General features: G+C 39.2%; 1 pseudogene; it reads right to left on the reverse strand.

Moving 5' to 3' along the window:
* The window catches only part of LOC126236244 (probable multidrug resistance-associated protein lethal(2)03659), a 275,573-nt pseudogene that overhangs the window by 51,027 nt on the left and 208,508 nt on the right, over nucleotides 1-16,038 (reverse strand).

Consider the following 16,038-nt stretch of genomic DNA (forward strand, 5'->3'; position numbering starts at 1 on the left):
CACAAACCCAATCATCCCGGCCGCCCCATTGTAGCTGGTTACCAAGCCCCCACAGAACGTATCTCTGCCTACGTAGATCAACACCTTCAACCCATTACATGCAGTCTCCCATCCTTCATCAAAGACACCAACCACTTCCTTGAACGCCTGGAATCCTTACCCAATCTGTTACCCCCGGAAACCATCCTTGTAACCATTGATGCCACTTCCTTATACACAAATATTCCGCACGTCCAGGGCCTCGCTGCGATGGAGCATTTCCTTTCACGCCGATCACCTGCCACCCTACCTAAAACCTCTTTCCTCATTACCTTAGCCAGCTTCATCCTGACCCACAACTTCTTCACTTTTGAAGGCCAGACATACCAACAATTAAAGGGAACAGCCATGGGTACCAGGATGGCCCCCTCGTACGCCAACCTATTCATGGGTCGCTTAGAGGAAGCCTTCTTGGTTACCCAGGTCTGCCAACCCAAAGTTTGGTACAGATTTATTGATGACATCTTCATGATCTGGACTCACAGTGAAGAAGAACTCCAGAATTTCCTCTCCAACCTCAACTCCTTTGGTTCCATCAGATTCACCTGGTCCTACTCCAAATCCCATGCCACTTTCCTTGACGTTGACCTCCACCTGTCCAATGGCCAACTTCACACGTCCGTCCACATCAAACCCACCAACAAGCAACAGTACCTCCATTATGACAGCTGCCACCCATTCCACATCAAACGGTCCCTTCCCTACAGCCTAGGTCTTCGTGGCAAACGAATCTGCTCCAGTCCGGAATCCCTGAAACATTACACCAACAACCTGACAACAGCTTTCGCATCCCGCAACTACCCTCCCGGCCTGGTACAGAAGCAAATAACCAGAGCCACTTCCTCATCCCCTCAAACCCAGAATCCCCCACAGAAGAACCACAAAAGTGCCCCACTTGTGACAGGATACTTTCCGGGACTGGACCAGACTCTGAATGTGGCTCTCCAGCAGGGATACGACTTCCTCAAATCCTGCCCTGAAATGAGATCCATCCTTCATGAAATCCTCCCTACTCCGCCAAGAGTGTCTTTCCGCCGTCCACCTAACCTTCGTAACCTGTTAGTTCATCCCTATGAAATCCCCAAACCACCTTCCCTACCCTCTGGCTCCTATCCTTGTAACCGCCCCCGGTGCAAAACCTGTCCCATGCACCCTCCCACCACCACCTACTCCAGTCCTGTAACCCGGAAGGTGTACACGATCAAAGGCAGAGCCACGTGTGAAAGCACCCACGTGATTTACCAACTGACCTGCCTACACTGTGATGCATTCTATGTGGGAATGACCAGCAACAAACTGTCCATTCGCATGAATGGACACAGGCAGACAGTGTTTGTTGGTAATGAGGATCACCCTGTGGCTAAACATGCCTTGGTGCACAGCCAGCACATCTTGGCACAGTGTTACACCGTCCGGGTTATCTGGATACTTCCCACCAACACCAACCTATCCGAACTCCGGAGATGGGAACTTGCCCTTCAGTATATCCTCTCTTCTCGTTATCCGCCAGGCCTCAATATCCGCTAATTTCAAGTTGCCGCCACTCATATCTCACCTGTCTCTCAACAACTTCTTTGCCTCTACTCTTCCACCTCGACTGACGTCTCTGCCCAAACTCTTTGTCTTTAAATATGTCTGCTTGTGTCTGTATGTGTGCATGGATATGTGTGTGTGTGCAAGTGTATACCTGTCCTTTTTTCCCCCTAAGGTAAGTCTTTCCGCTCCCGGGATTGGAATGACTCCTTACCCTCTCCCTTAAAACCCACATCCTTTCGTCTTTCCCTCTCCTTCCCTCTTTCCTGATGAGGCAACAGTTTGTTGCGAAAGCTTGAATTTTGTGTGTATATTTGTGTTTGTTTGTGTGTCTATCGACCTGCCAGCGCTTTTGTTTGGTAAGTCTCATCATCTTTCTTTTTAGATATATTTTTTCCACGTGGAATGTTTCCCTCTGTTATATATATATATATATATATATATATATATATATATATATATATATATATATATATATATATATATATATATATATATATATATAGTGGTAAACAATTTTTGTAAGTAGCCTAAGTTTCATGTTCAGAGTGCTAAAGGGTTCTCACTGTCAAAAAACTAGTCATTGAGAGTCAAATGGTAGAAAGAGATGGAATTCCTAGGGAAGAAATGCATTCCTTTAAGGTTCATTGAAATGCTTATTGGAATGCTAGAAAGTAATTAAGGGCTTGGTCAAAACTCAACAAACTGATTTCTGTGTGTGTTAGAAATTTACACACACACACACACACACACACACACGCAAAAAAAAAAAAAAAAAAAAAAAAACGTATAATTTTCTGAAGGGAAACAAATGGTTTAAACTTTCAAATATGTTGCAAATAATATTTTGCTAATTATTAATGTAAAAGTAACACACACTTATGAGTTAACACAAGGTTTAGCTTGCAGTTCTTTAAATCATCAAAAATTTTGGAAAAAATTTTCCTTGAGGGCGAACTGTTGCTTTCAGTCATGTCTTCACAAAAATTTAAATGTTAAAAAGCAAGAAAGTTACCTTTTTAAATTCCACTTAATGGCGGTCAGTGTGAAAAAAATACACTGACAGAAACAAAATTGCAACACCAAGGGGGAGTTTTGTGACAGATGAAAGTTTGTAGGCATGTTTCTACATCTTGAAGATGTATATTCAAGTTTCATGCCAATCACATAACAGTGGTGCTAGTAGCACCTTAAGAATGCAAATCACGTTTGCTTTAATATATGCTGTAATGGTCATGGGTGTTAGTTACCTTTGAGATTAGATGTGAGTTGATGTTGGTGAAGAATGCCTTTAAGGAGACGAAGATGCCATTATCAGTACCTCACTCAGTTTGAATGGGGTTGTGAATAGGGCTACGATAAGCTACATGTTCCTTCTGTGATACTGCAGAAAGACTTGGCAGGAACTTAGCCACTGCATATGATTGCTGGAAGCAGTGGTCATGAGAATGTATGGTGCAGTACAACTTGGCTCTGGATGACCACATGGCACTACCGACGGGGTAGCGTGTGACAGTCACATTGTGCAGCACGCGACACAATTAATTGTTACAAATTGGTTACTCCAAGGACAGATCTGGCCAGGCCCCTATAGCATGCATTCTACTGACCCTAAACCACCTCCATCTGTGACTTCAGTGATATCAAGTGAGAGCTCACTGGAGGGCAGGGTAGAGCATGTTGTGTTTTCTGAAGAAAGCTGGTTCTGCCTCAGTGCCAGTGACGGTTGGGTGTTCATCATGAGGCGGCCAGCTGAGGACCTGCAACCAACCTGTCTGCATGCATGCTAGACACACTGGACCTACACCTGGAGTCTAGTGTGCGATTTCGTATTCTCATGGTCATCCCATGCACCCTGACTTCAAATTTGTGTCTCAATCTGTTGATTTGACCTGCTGTGCTGCCATTGATGAACAATCCCAGGGAGTGTTTTCCAACAGGATAACACTTTCCCACATACTGCTGTCATAACCCAACACACACTATCGAGTATTGACATGTTGCCTTGGCCAGCTAGATCACCGCATCTGTCTCCAATTGAGCACATATGGGACACCATTGGACAACAACTCCAGTGTCATCTACAAACAGTATTAACCATCCCCGTATTGAATGACCAAGTGCAACAAGCATGGAACTCCTTCCCACAATCTGACATCCAGCATCTGTACTACACAAAGCTTGTATGTTTGCATGCATGTATTCAACATTCTGGCAGTTACACCGGTTATTAATGTACCAGCATGTCACATTTGCAATGGCTTATCTCACACTTACATTATTCTGTGATCTTGCAGTGTTGATCACTTAAATATGTTACCTAGACAAATGTATTCTGGAAATTTCATTAGTCTACAGTAAGTATTTTTTGGTGTTGCAATTTGTTTCCTGTCAGTGTGTTATCCTTTCTTACGTATGGCACCTAGTTTTTGGCAGTCATTTTGCACTTTTAAGATGGCTATAAGAGGGTCATAGCATCTGCAAAGAAATTCAACAGAATGCCAGCATAAATAGTTTCTTAAGGAACACTGATTTTTTTTTCACTGCACAAATAAACCATTAAAATACAAATATCTAAAAATCATATTTTGAGCAGCAACTACTGATAATTACATTATTCAGGATGACAATTTTATCAACATGTTTCAGGTACTGTAGCTGATGTGTTACAAGAATCCTGGCTTTGTCTTTGAGATGTTCTGTTATGCAATCTTCAAACAAATGTTTCCCAACATGTGTGTCGACAGCTGATAAGGGATCATCTAGAAGATATATGTCTGCATTTTTGTAAATGGCTCTGGAAAATAAAGAGATGTAAAGTTACAAATTGCATTATTATCATGGCCATTTTACATTATCAACTACAAAACTAAGACTATAGCATGATCTTTCCCATGGACAACTAAAGGGCATTTCAGAGCAGTAGGAAGAACACTGTCAACCTAAATCAAATTTTGATCAACTTTAATGTTAATTTTCATGTTGTAATGGGTACACAATATGAAAGCATACAAATAAAAATACGTCAAAACTCTAATTATTCTGCCTTCGTTCAGAACACAATTTATACTGCATAATGATACTAACTGCAGGCCACAATTCATGTATCAAGAATATTAGTTCAATAACTAAACTTACCTTGCAAGATTGACACGTGCTCTCTGCCCACCACTGAGGGAAACTCCTCTTTCACCAACTATAGTTTTGTCCCCATAAGGAAGGAGCTGGAAATCACGCTTCAGTGCACAAACATTCACAACATGGTTGTATCTTTCACGAACATATGGCTGGCCAAAAAGAATATTTTGTCTCACAGAACCTGCAAACATCCAGGGTTCCTGTGATGCATAGGAAACACTCCCATTGACTTTAAGTGTACCACTTGACAGTTCCAGCTCTCTAAGAATTACGTGTAATAGTGAAGTCTGCAAGAGATGCAAATTGACAACAATTTAAATATGTTTTTAAAAAGTGAGGTAACTGAGTAATTTAAGTATTTGAGACAGACAATTTACATTAACTATACTGAGACTATGGCTAAAAGCAATCCTAAAGACTATGTTAAGTTTTGTATTTTATTTGATTATGTATCACCTCTTCAGAGAATCTCGACAGCAATACAACATACTATAAATTCAGGAGCTCTGATACTACAAGAGAGAACGTAGGTTTTCCACTAGCATAGTAACCAACTATAATGTTAACTGAATAAAGTGTCTTGGCTTGCAGTCAATGACATTCAGCACAATTACTAAGAATGAAACTCTTATGTTTCAGTGCAGCGTGCAGACTTCTCAACAAGATCCAAATTTGTGAAGTACTGTACCAGGAGACAGAGGATGAAATGTCTTGTAGCATGATTTTTACACAGCTTGGGTTGACATGATATCACCACATATCAGATGTAACCCTGTGACAAATTGTATAAATCATGACCGTAAATAGAAAGTGAAGCCGTTCTCTTTGATAAATTCTGCTGTTACTAGGGATGCTGATTTTTACATTGTGTGTCAAGTAAACTATGGAACTGTGCAAGACTCAGTATTTGTCACACATTTCCAGGGTCTATTTATTACACTAGTAGATACACACACATGTATATTTATTTGCTTGATATGCCTGTAGCGCTAAATGTGCTGTATGTATGATGCTACAATGAATACCATTAGTGTAGTATTCTGAACAAACACAGTAACTGGCAAAAGTGACAGCAGGGCAACACTGAAAACATTTTGTCATACAACCAGTCCCAACTGACTAGAGGAGTCTTCAGAACAACTAAGTTAAAGAATTCCACAGTAAAGGAAATAACCAAAAATATTTGGTGGTGATTAAATAAAGCTATGTTATAAAAATGAGTACTATCTTTTCATTCATATCTTTTACATTTGAAAAGATGAACTATTGCAAATCTGCTAAGCCATGTGGATGCTTTTTTTTTTTTTTTTTTACTCTAAACAGCATAGAGTAGAATAGTAAAATACGATTGCCACCAAAGTAAATATCAGATCATAATTTAATTTTCTTAGTTTACCTGAGTGTAAATATACTTATCAGCTTACTTAAGCTGGAACTACAATTTGGTTATGCTATACAACTGTAGTTCAGACAATAAGAACACCCATCCATAAAATTTGGAGTGTTACAGAACCTCATGAAGCCAACATTTGGCACTTCTGGAACATATTGGTTAAGGAGAGCAGAGCTTGAAATCAAATTATCTCTAAGAATATACCTCTTTTGAATCCACTAAATGGATATAAATTCAGGTCACTAATATTTATGGGTTCCATAAAGTTTTATTAACTTGTCCTGTAATAATTCTTCCTTGACTCCCCCCCTCCAACCAACTACATTTTTTTTCCAAACATTACAACAACACTCATATCAACCCTTTCCTCAGCTCTGTTGCCATTTTTCCATGATCTGTTGCAAGAAGAACCCTGATCATCTATAAAATGGTATTAGGTTCCAGTAATTTAGAACAAAGAAGGAGGGAAAGAAAGCTACCCACTAGCAGTCGCCATCAAAAAGATGGCAGGAATTGGTTCATGTGAAATGTTAAACAGTTTTAACTCAATAGAAAGTGGAAGCATATAGAGGAGATAACTTACCTTTCCAGCCCCTACAGGACCTATTATCGCAATCAACTGGCCTGGATGCAGTGACAAAGATATGTCTGTCAATGTATTCTCATTAGCAGCTGAGGTCCACTTAGCTGTAGCTTTTTCCAGAATTATTCCACCAGATGGAGCAGAATTTACTTTTTCACAAGATTTGTCATTCATCTCATTCTGAGACTTAATACAGTCTAAAGCCACACCATTGCCTTCAACACCATCTGCTACCTGTTTTGTTTTAACTGGCAGAGTATCTTTATTATTTTCATCAGTTTTGACAGACATCCTCATCTTTGGCTGATGAATTGTTGTTTCCTCATACAGAAGAAATTTCTGTGAATAGAGGAAATTTAATTCAGAGAGAGAAGGGAGGGTAAGGATCATTGCAGGGCAGAAAGCAACCTTACTTTAGAAACTAAATGTAAGAAAAAAATATGCTGTGCTGAAGAAATACCATACCTGTAATCTTTTTATTGACACCATGCCTTCAGCCACTTGGGAGATTCCTTGTGGAAAGAAAACTGTCATTGTCTGTCTCAGGATGTTATAATATGATGTCATAACAAAAACCTGCAATATAAAATGTCTACTTTCACTGCACATACTTACCACAATCTGAGAAAGTGACAAAACTGAAAATGTATGTTGTTTCCAAAAATGATGATAAATAATGTCTATTGCATCACTTACCCTCCAGTTTTTCCACTTCACATAAGTATGTCTTGTACATAATTGTTTCATTATGAACATATTTAGTGTTAACTTGCCCGATCAATGAAAAGACTAATTTTTTGAACTGTTCTGAGGTATTCAGCTAGATGGTATCATCCACCAGATGGTCTTGACAGTACCACTTGGCTGAATAGCTGAGAAGAGTTCAAAATAATCATACAGGGAAAATGAAAAATCAGTATTCCAGGTACTGAAGAGAGCTGAAATATAAGTGAAGTAGAATAATATATCTATCTACATTATGTTTATCGCATTGGAGAAGCCTAGTGATTATCTTTAAATAAATGATAAATTTTAAACTGAGTACTAAAATAGTGAACCACAAAGAAAACAACTCATGAAGAAGAAGCAGGAAAAACACATACATGTTAACACTTATGAACTTATGTTTATTTTGGACGAAATAATCGCAGGTTTATAATACGTAAGTAACCGATTTCCTTCACTGGAATGTCGTTTTTTCCAAAAAAATGTGAATGCTTTCCACTTCATTAGATAAAGCTTAATGCTTCAATTACAAGGTCCTATGGTTCACTAAATAGCTCTGGAAAGACTAACCATGGCTGTCAGATCTATACCTTCCAAAATTTCAGAATACTAACAACAATTTTTGAGTCTATACAACTATGTATGTCAGAAACATTCTGAAAACCGCAGAGCTCTGAGTTGTTTTAGGGGAAGTATACGTTAAATCTGTTTAGATGTATCAGTAATTATGCACATATTGTTTTTAATATTTAATGACCACAACTCACCCAAAACAAAATTCGAAGCATTAACTGTATACCCCCCTATGAACTAATCTGTTGTTTTTCATTATGCATGAAGTAAAAATTTGAAGATGCAACTATTTTGTTGTGGAAATGATGTGTTTTCCACAATCTGTGAAAGCACACAACCGATTATGAAACACACATTCTCTTCCCCAACTTGCAAACCCAGATGCTTCAGATAACATGCGTATTCAAGTTACTGGAAAGTCTATATGGATCAGTTCCTGGGGACAGGAACTTCTACTTCTTAACACATACGCTTCACAAAAAGGAATCTCATTTCAACAGAACATTATTTATATTGTTTCAGTGTATACTTTGTGACCTTCAAGGAAAGAACATACATTCACATTTCTGTTACTCATTGTCTTTCATATAAAACAATGGAAAGTCCAGGATGGAACAATAATAATACTGTGAAATGTAACAGATAATTTTCCCTATTCCTAGCAATAACCCTGTGGTGTCACCGCCAGACACCACACTTGCTAGGTGGTAGCCTTTAAATCTGCCGCGGTCCATTAGTATACGCCGGACCCGCGTGTCGCCACTGTCAGTAATTGCAGACCGAGCGCCACCACACGGCAGGTCTAGAGACACGTCCTGGCGCTCGCCCCAGTTGTACAGCCAACGTTCATAGCAATGGTTCACTGACAAATACGCTCTCATTTGCCAAGACGATAGTTAGCATAGCCTACAGCTACATTTGCTACGACCTAGCAAGGTGCCGTATTCAATTGATATTGAGATTCTATTAATGTATCATCAAGAGCGATGTTCTACAAATGTGGATTAAAGTTAAGTATTCCAGAAGCTACGTACTTTTCTTTATAGCATTCATTACGTATCCTGTTTCAGACCTCACGCCAGCCTGCGTGAGTTTAAGCGTGTGCCTTTCGGCTTCCTCTCATTGTGTCTAGGCTTTCTTGTCTAGACACAACAAACCCAGTCTCAAATACTGTTCTTGTATTGTTGCCTCCCTCCTTCCAAATGTCCGTCTGTTCATATTCTGTCAGCCCACAGCTGTCACCAAATTAGTCCTACAAAACCATATAAATTATTCCTTCATCTGCTTGTAATGCCTCCTCACCATCCATAAAATTCTCCTGCTCTGCAATTTCTGCATCTCATTTCCCAAACAAACTATTGTTCTCCAGGAACTAAAACAGTGTGCAAAGAGCCACATCAAAAAACTCCAACCTGTTCACCACCTACTCCTGCCTTGGACTATAACTACCCACAACTTCTGCAAGAGCCTCCATCAAACCTCCCCTAAGGTCACTCACAGCCAAAACTCCTTGCCTCACAGACCTACTACATTTACCACACCCTAAGACACTCACTTCCACCATCAAACAGAATGCAGAACCTACACAGACCTGAGACACAGTCATGAGCCTGCTTCTAAGAACCTTGGTCCACAGAAATATCAGTCCTTTCCAAAGGCCCTACCTTTTTGCCCAGACCCAAATTACATCATGTTGATGAGCTTTCTCCCAGTCCTTACAGTGGAAAAACTTTCTTGCCACCAGCCCTACCAATCAGACTCAAGATTAAACCAATAGTGTACTCAACCCCTACCCTCAAATCACCCCGTAAACTTTCCAGAATGTCCTAATCCCAAACCTTTCCTCAACATCATTCCACAAATCCCTCAACATGTAAAACAACCTTAGATCCACAAAGAGAACTGCAATCCATGACCTAAAAATTGGTCCCAATCTTATAATCCCACTTTCCAACAAAGGCTCCCAATACATCCACATGCAAACCCCACCACAGTGACACTACACCAAAAATCTCTATTTCCTCATCAAACCCTTAGTCCCATGTCTGAACTCATCCCCACCACTCCTTGCACTACTACTTCTAAATGCTTACTAAAGTCCATACTACTCAACATGGCCAATTACTGTGCTCCACGGAGAGAATATCTACTCTCGTGAACCAGTACCTTCTCCCTAGTACCAATACACTACCTTCCAATAAGAAAGCAATCAACCTTTTTCCTCCACTAACTTTCCACAGTTCCTGTTCCTTTACTACCCCATGCCCTGCTCATCACTGTTGATGCCACCTCATTCAGCACTGACACCCCACCGCCCATGCCTCGGCACTACTGAACACTACCTTCCCCAATGCCTGACTGACTTTAAACATACAACCATCTTCCTGGTCACCGTGACCAACTAAATCCCCACCCACACTTACTCATCGACTTCTAACTAACCACTTCTCTGGAGGCATCACCTACAAACAAATCTGTGGTGCAGCAGTGGGCACCCAAATGACACCATATTATGCCAACCTATTCATGTGCCACACAGAGGATCCTTCTTAACAAACCAGAATCCCAAACCCCCTCACCTGGTTCAAACTCACTGATCACATCTTCATGGCCTGTAACAAAGATGAAGACACCCTATCCACAATCCTTCAGAACACCTTCTCCCCAATTCATTTCACCCAGGGCTCCTCAATATCCAACTGAAGGATAGTGACATCACTACATGGTTTCATCCACGTAACATCTACCAACCACTAACAATATTTCCACTGTGCCACCTGCCACCCATTCCATGCCAAGAAGCCATTTCAACACAGTCTAGCCACCTGGGGTCACTTTAACTCTAGTGATGAGTAGTCCCTCTCCAAATATACCAAGGGCCTCACTGAGGCCTTCACAGATCGAAATTAGCCTCCAGTCTCGTTCAGGAAGAAATCTCCTATGCCTTGTCTTCCTAGTCATCTACCTACCACGTCCCACATACCCACTCTGGCCACAGAGGAGCACTCCGATTATGACTCAGTACCACCCAGGACTGGAGGAAGTGAACCACATTCTCTGCAAGGTTTTAAAATGACTCATCGTGTCCTGAAACAAGGAATATCTTACCCACTATCCTTCCCATCCCTCCCTCAATGGTATTTTGCCACAAAATAGATGTACGCAGTATCCTTGCCCAACCCTGCTCCCAATCCCTTGCCTTGTGGTTCATATCCCTGCAACAAGCCTAGATACAAGACCTCTCCTGTATTATCATCGCACTCCCGACTACTCCAGTCCTGTTACACGTACTCCTATCCCATCAAAGAAAGGGCCCCTGTGAAAGAAGCCATGTGATCAACACACTAAGCTGCAACCATTGAGCTGCTTTCTACAAGGCCATGACAACTAACAATGTGTCTGTCTGCATGAATGGCCACTACCAAATTGTGTCCAAGAGAGAGCTGAACCACCTAGTTGCCGAACATGTCACCCAACACTTTCATGAATACTTCACAGCTAGCACAATCTGTATTCTTCTGACAAACACCAGCTTCTCTGTGTAGGTGGGAACTCTCCCTTGAACATATTCTTTGTCCCTTGTACCCCATTGGCCTCAACTTTTGCTAGTCCCTGTCCTTTGCTTACCTATTCCCTTCTCTGCTCTCACTCTAGCACTACACACACACATTCCATCAATGCATCTATAGTCTTCTCCCCTTTTCTCCTCTCCCCTTTCTTCTCTCCCCCTGACTTCATTTTTTTTTTCCAGCAGTCTTTTCACTGTGCTTGTTTGCAGCTCAACGCCTGCTATATGTGGTGAACAGTAGTCTACCATTTTCATTATATTATTGTTATTTTCATATGAGCTCAATAATCTAGATCAAACAGCTACACCCAACTTTTGACAAGCATTCTGGACTGCAGCTCTGGAAGCCTGATAAACTTTTAATCAGATCTATCTGATTTATTCTTCATCATAAGTATAAATTTTTATTGATTAACTCCTCAGATCTTTAAGATGCTGATACATCTATTACCAATACATAAAGTTACCGCATTCACATTTTTAATAATCAAACTTCAACTAGATTTTTGCCATTTTGATGATAAATCAAAAAAAGAAATTTCATCAGACATAAGTATGTTTGCAATACACACACTCTTTTCTTACCTTTTCTGCTGTTATCTCATATCCTAACAAAACATATGCTAAGATAGTCAGAAATATTGATATTCTGGTGGTAAACATGATGAATGAAAGCAGTATACCACGAATGTACGATGTGACCCTTATGGATTTAATTTCATGCCTGAAAAGAAAACATGGGTTATAAAACACTTGTTTTCTACTTATTTAATAAAACTGGGAATAGTTGACAGTAAGGAACATGACAACCTACCTCCTGGCTTGAGACACAAGCTTTGAAAATGGTTTTTACCATGTATACATCTTTATAACTTGAATTCCACTAATTATTTCATTCATTAGTCTGACACGTTCATCTGTCCTTATGGCTGTTTTTAATCTGTAGGTAGATGTTTTTTTCCCCAGGTATCCTACAAATACGTCAATAATTTATACTTCAGTCATTAAAGCCCCATCTCCTATTCAAATATAGAAAAGTTTGGTTTAATCACTTATCATTAATTTTTACCTTGCAGTGGTATGAAGAGCAGCAGTGATGCCACACCTATTAGTGCTGATACTCCTACTATATTCCACAGAAAATATGCTACAATTACTGTTTCTACAGGTCCCAACCATAGATAATGGACAAATATTACAGCAACATCAAAACGATTAACATCATTTGAAAGTAGGTTCACAATTTGGCCTGCTGTTGTTTCACCTAGTGCTGTCTTGCTCAGTTTCAATGCCTGAAAAACATCATCATCATCATCATCATCATCATCATCATCATCATCATCATAATAATAATAATAATAATAATAATAATAATAAACCCCGTGGAGGCCCGGGATAAGAATAGGCCTCCGGTATGTTCTGCCAGTCGTAAAAGGCGACGAAAAGAACAAACCACTAATAGGGCTAACCCCCCTTTTAGTGTGATTACTTGGTTCAGGACAGAACTAAAGAAGCCTCGGACAAGCGCCGTCATGGTCGGGGACGGCGCTTGAACCCTATGCCCGCCCACAATGGTAATGACACTGCTAGCCAACTGGAAAATGATTTAAATCCAAATAGAGGTGTTTTGCAGGATATGCTTCCTGCAACCACCCTAGAAGGAAAACAAAGACAGAGGATGAGATGGTCAAATGAAGTTAATCGACACCTCATGTTCTGTTATTACCAAGCAACAAACCTAGGAACCAACACAACTGGATACAGATCACAAGTATACACAACATTTATTACCAGATACCCAGAATTAAAATTTTTAACAGAACAACGTCTAGCTGACCAGATTCGTGTAATAATAAAAAATAATAGGATACCCCAGTCAGAATTAGAAAACATCAAACAACAAGTACAACAAATACTGGAACAAAATAATGTGCAATTATAAGAAGAAGAAGAAAATACAGTAATGGACTCAAACATCCCAGAGCAAACAAACAAAGAACAACACGCATCAATTAAACAATCAGAGGAAAATGAAATTTTAAGACAGCCACCAGCACAAGCACAAATAGAACACGAAGTGACACACATGTTAGATATAGAAGAAAAATTTCAGTTGACATATATAGAATACAAAGACACAAATACAGACATTAGACCATTCTTGCATAGACCACCAAATAGCCCACAAGTCGAAACAACAATAAAAACTATCAACACAATCATACACAACAAAATAAATGAATACACAACTATGGAAGAGTTACAACTACTGGTTTATGTAGGAGCACTCACTACACTAAATATACACACTAGGCAGATATCAGAACCAACCAACACACAGAAGAAACCCACAAAACCAGCATGGCAACACAGGCTACAGATCAGAATAGAAAAACTGAGAAAAGACATCGGACAGTTAACACAATTTATAAGAAATGAAATATCAGACAAAAAACGAAAAAGGTTAGGTAAAATCTCACAACAAGAAGCAATAGAGCAATTAGATGAAAAGAAGCAAAAATTACAAGCTTTGGCGAAACGACTTAGAAGATACAAAAAAAGTGAAAATAGAAGGAAACAAAACCAAACATTCAACACAAACCAAAAGAAATTTTACCAAACAATAGATAACACACACATAAAAATAGACAATCCACCAAACATAAGAGACATGGAACACTTCTGGAGCAGCATATGGTCAAACCCGGTACAACATAATAGGCATGCACGGTGGATACAAGCAGAAACAGATACATACAAGATGATACCACAAATGCCTGAAGTGATAATTTTGCAACATGAAGTCACCCGAGCAATTAATTCTACGCACAATTGGAAAGCCCCTGGAAATGATAAAATAGCAAATTTCTGGCTAAAGAAGTTCACCTCAACACATTCACATCTAACTAAATTATTTAACAGTTACATTGCAGACCCATACATATTCCCTGATACACTTACACATGGAATAACTTATCTGAAACCTAAAGATCAAGCAGACACAGCAAACCCAGCTAAATATCGCCCCATAACATGCCTACCAACAATCTACAAAATATTAACTTCAGTCATTACACAGAAATTAATGACACATACAACACAGAACAAAATTATAAATGAAGAACAAAAAGGCTGCTGCAAAGGAGCACGAGGATGTAAAGAGCAACTGATAATAGATGCAGAGGTGACATATCAAGCTAAAACTAAACAAAGGTCTCTACACTACGCATACATTGATTACCAAAAAACTTTTGATAGTGTACCCCACTCATGGTTACTACAAATATTGGAAATATACAAAGTACATCCTAAATTGATACAGTTCCTAAACATAGTAATGAAAAACTGGAAAACCACACTTAATATCCAAACAAATTCAGATAATATCACATCACAGCCAATACAGATTAAGCGTGGAATATACCAAGGAGACTCATTAAGTCCTTTCTGGTTCTGCCTTGCTCTGAACCCACTATCCAAGATGCTAAATAATACAAATTATGGATACAATATTACTGGAACATACCCACACAAAATCACACATTTGCTATACATGGATGATCTAAAACTACTCACAGCAACAAATCAACAACTCAACCAATTACTAAAGATAACAGAAGTATTCAGCAATGATATAAGTATGGCTTTTGGAACAGACAAATGTAAGAAAAATAGCATAGTCAAGGGAAAACACACTAAACAAGAAGATTACATATTGGATAACCACAGCGACTGCATAGAAGCGATGGAAAAAACGGACGCCTATAAATATCTAGGATACAGACAAAAAATAGGAATAGATAATACAAATATTAAAGAAGAACTAAAAGAAAAATATAGACAAAGACTAACAAAAGTACTGAAAACAGAATTGACAGCAAGAAACAAGACAAAAGCTATAAATACTTATGCCATACCAATATTGACCTACTCATTTGGAGTAGTGAAATGGAGTAACACAGACCTAGAAGCAATCAATACACTTACACGCTCACAATGCCACAAATATAGAATACATCACATACATTCAGCAACAGAAAGATTCACATTAAGCAGAAAGGAAGGAGGAAGGGGATTTATCGATATAAAAAACCTACATTATGGACAGGTAGACAATTTAAGAAAATTCTTTATAGAACGAGCAGAAACTAGCAAAATACACAAAGCAATCACTCATATAAATACATCGGCTACACCACTACAATTTCATAACCACCTCTACAACCCTTTAGACCACATAACATCAACAGATACGAAGAAAGTAAATTGGAAAAAGAAAACACTTCATGGCAAGCACCCGTATCATCTAACACAGCCACACATCGATCAAGACGCATCCAACACATGGCTAAGAAAAGGCAATATATACAGTGAGACAGAAGGATTCATGATTGCAATACAGGATCAAACAATAAACACCAGGTATTACAGCAAGCATATTATTAAAGATCCCAATACCACAACAGATAAATGCAGACTTTGTAA

This window comes from Schistocerca nitens, chromosome 2, assembly GCF_023898315.1.
Source record: "Schistocerca nitens isolate TAMUIC-IGC-003100 chromosome 2, iqSchNite1.1, whole genome shotgun sequence".
Lineage (NCBI taxonomy): Eukaryota > Metazoa > Arthropoda > Insecta > Orthoptera > Acrididae > Schistocerca > Schistocerca nitens.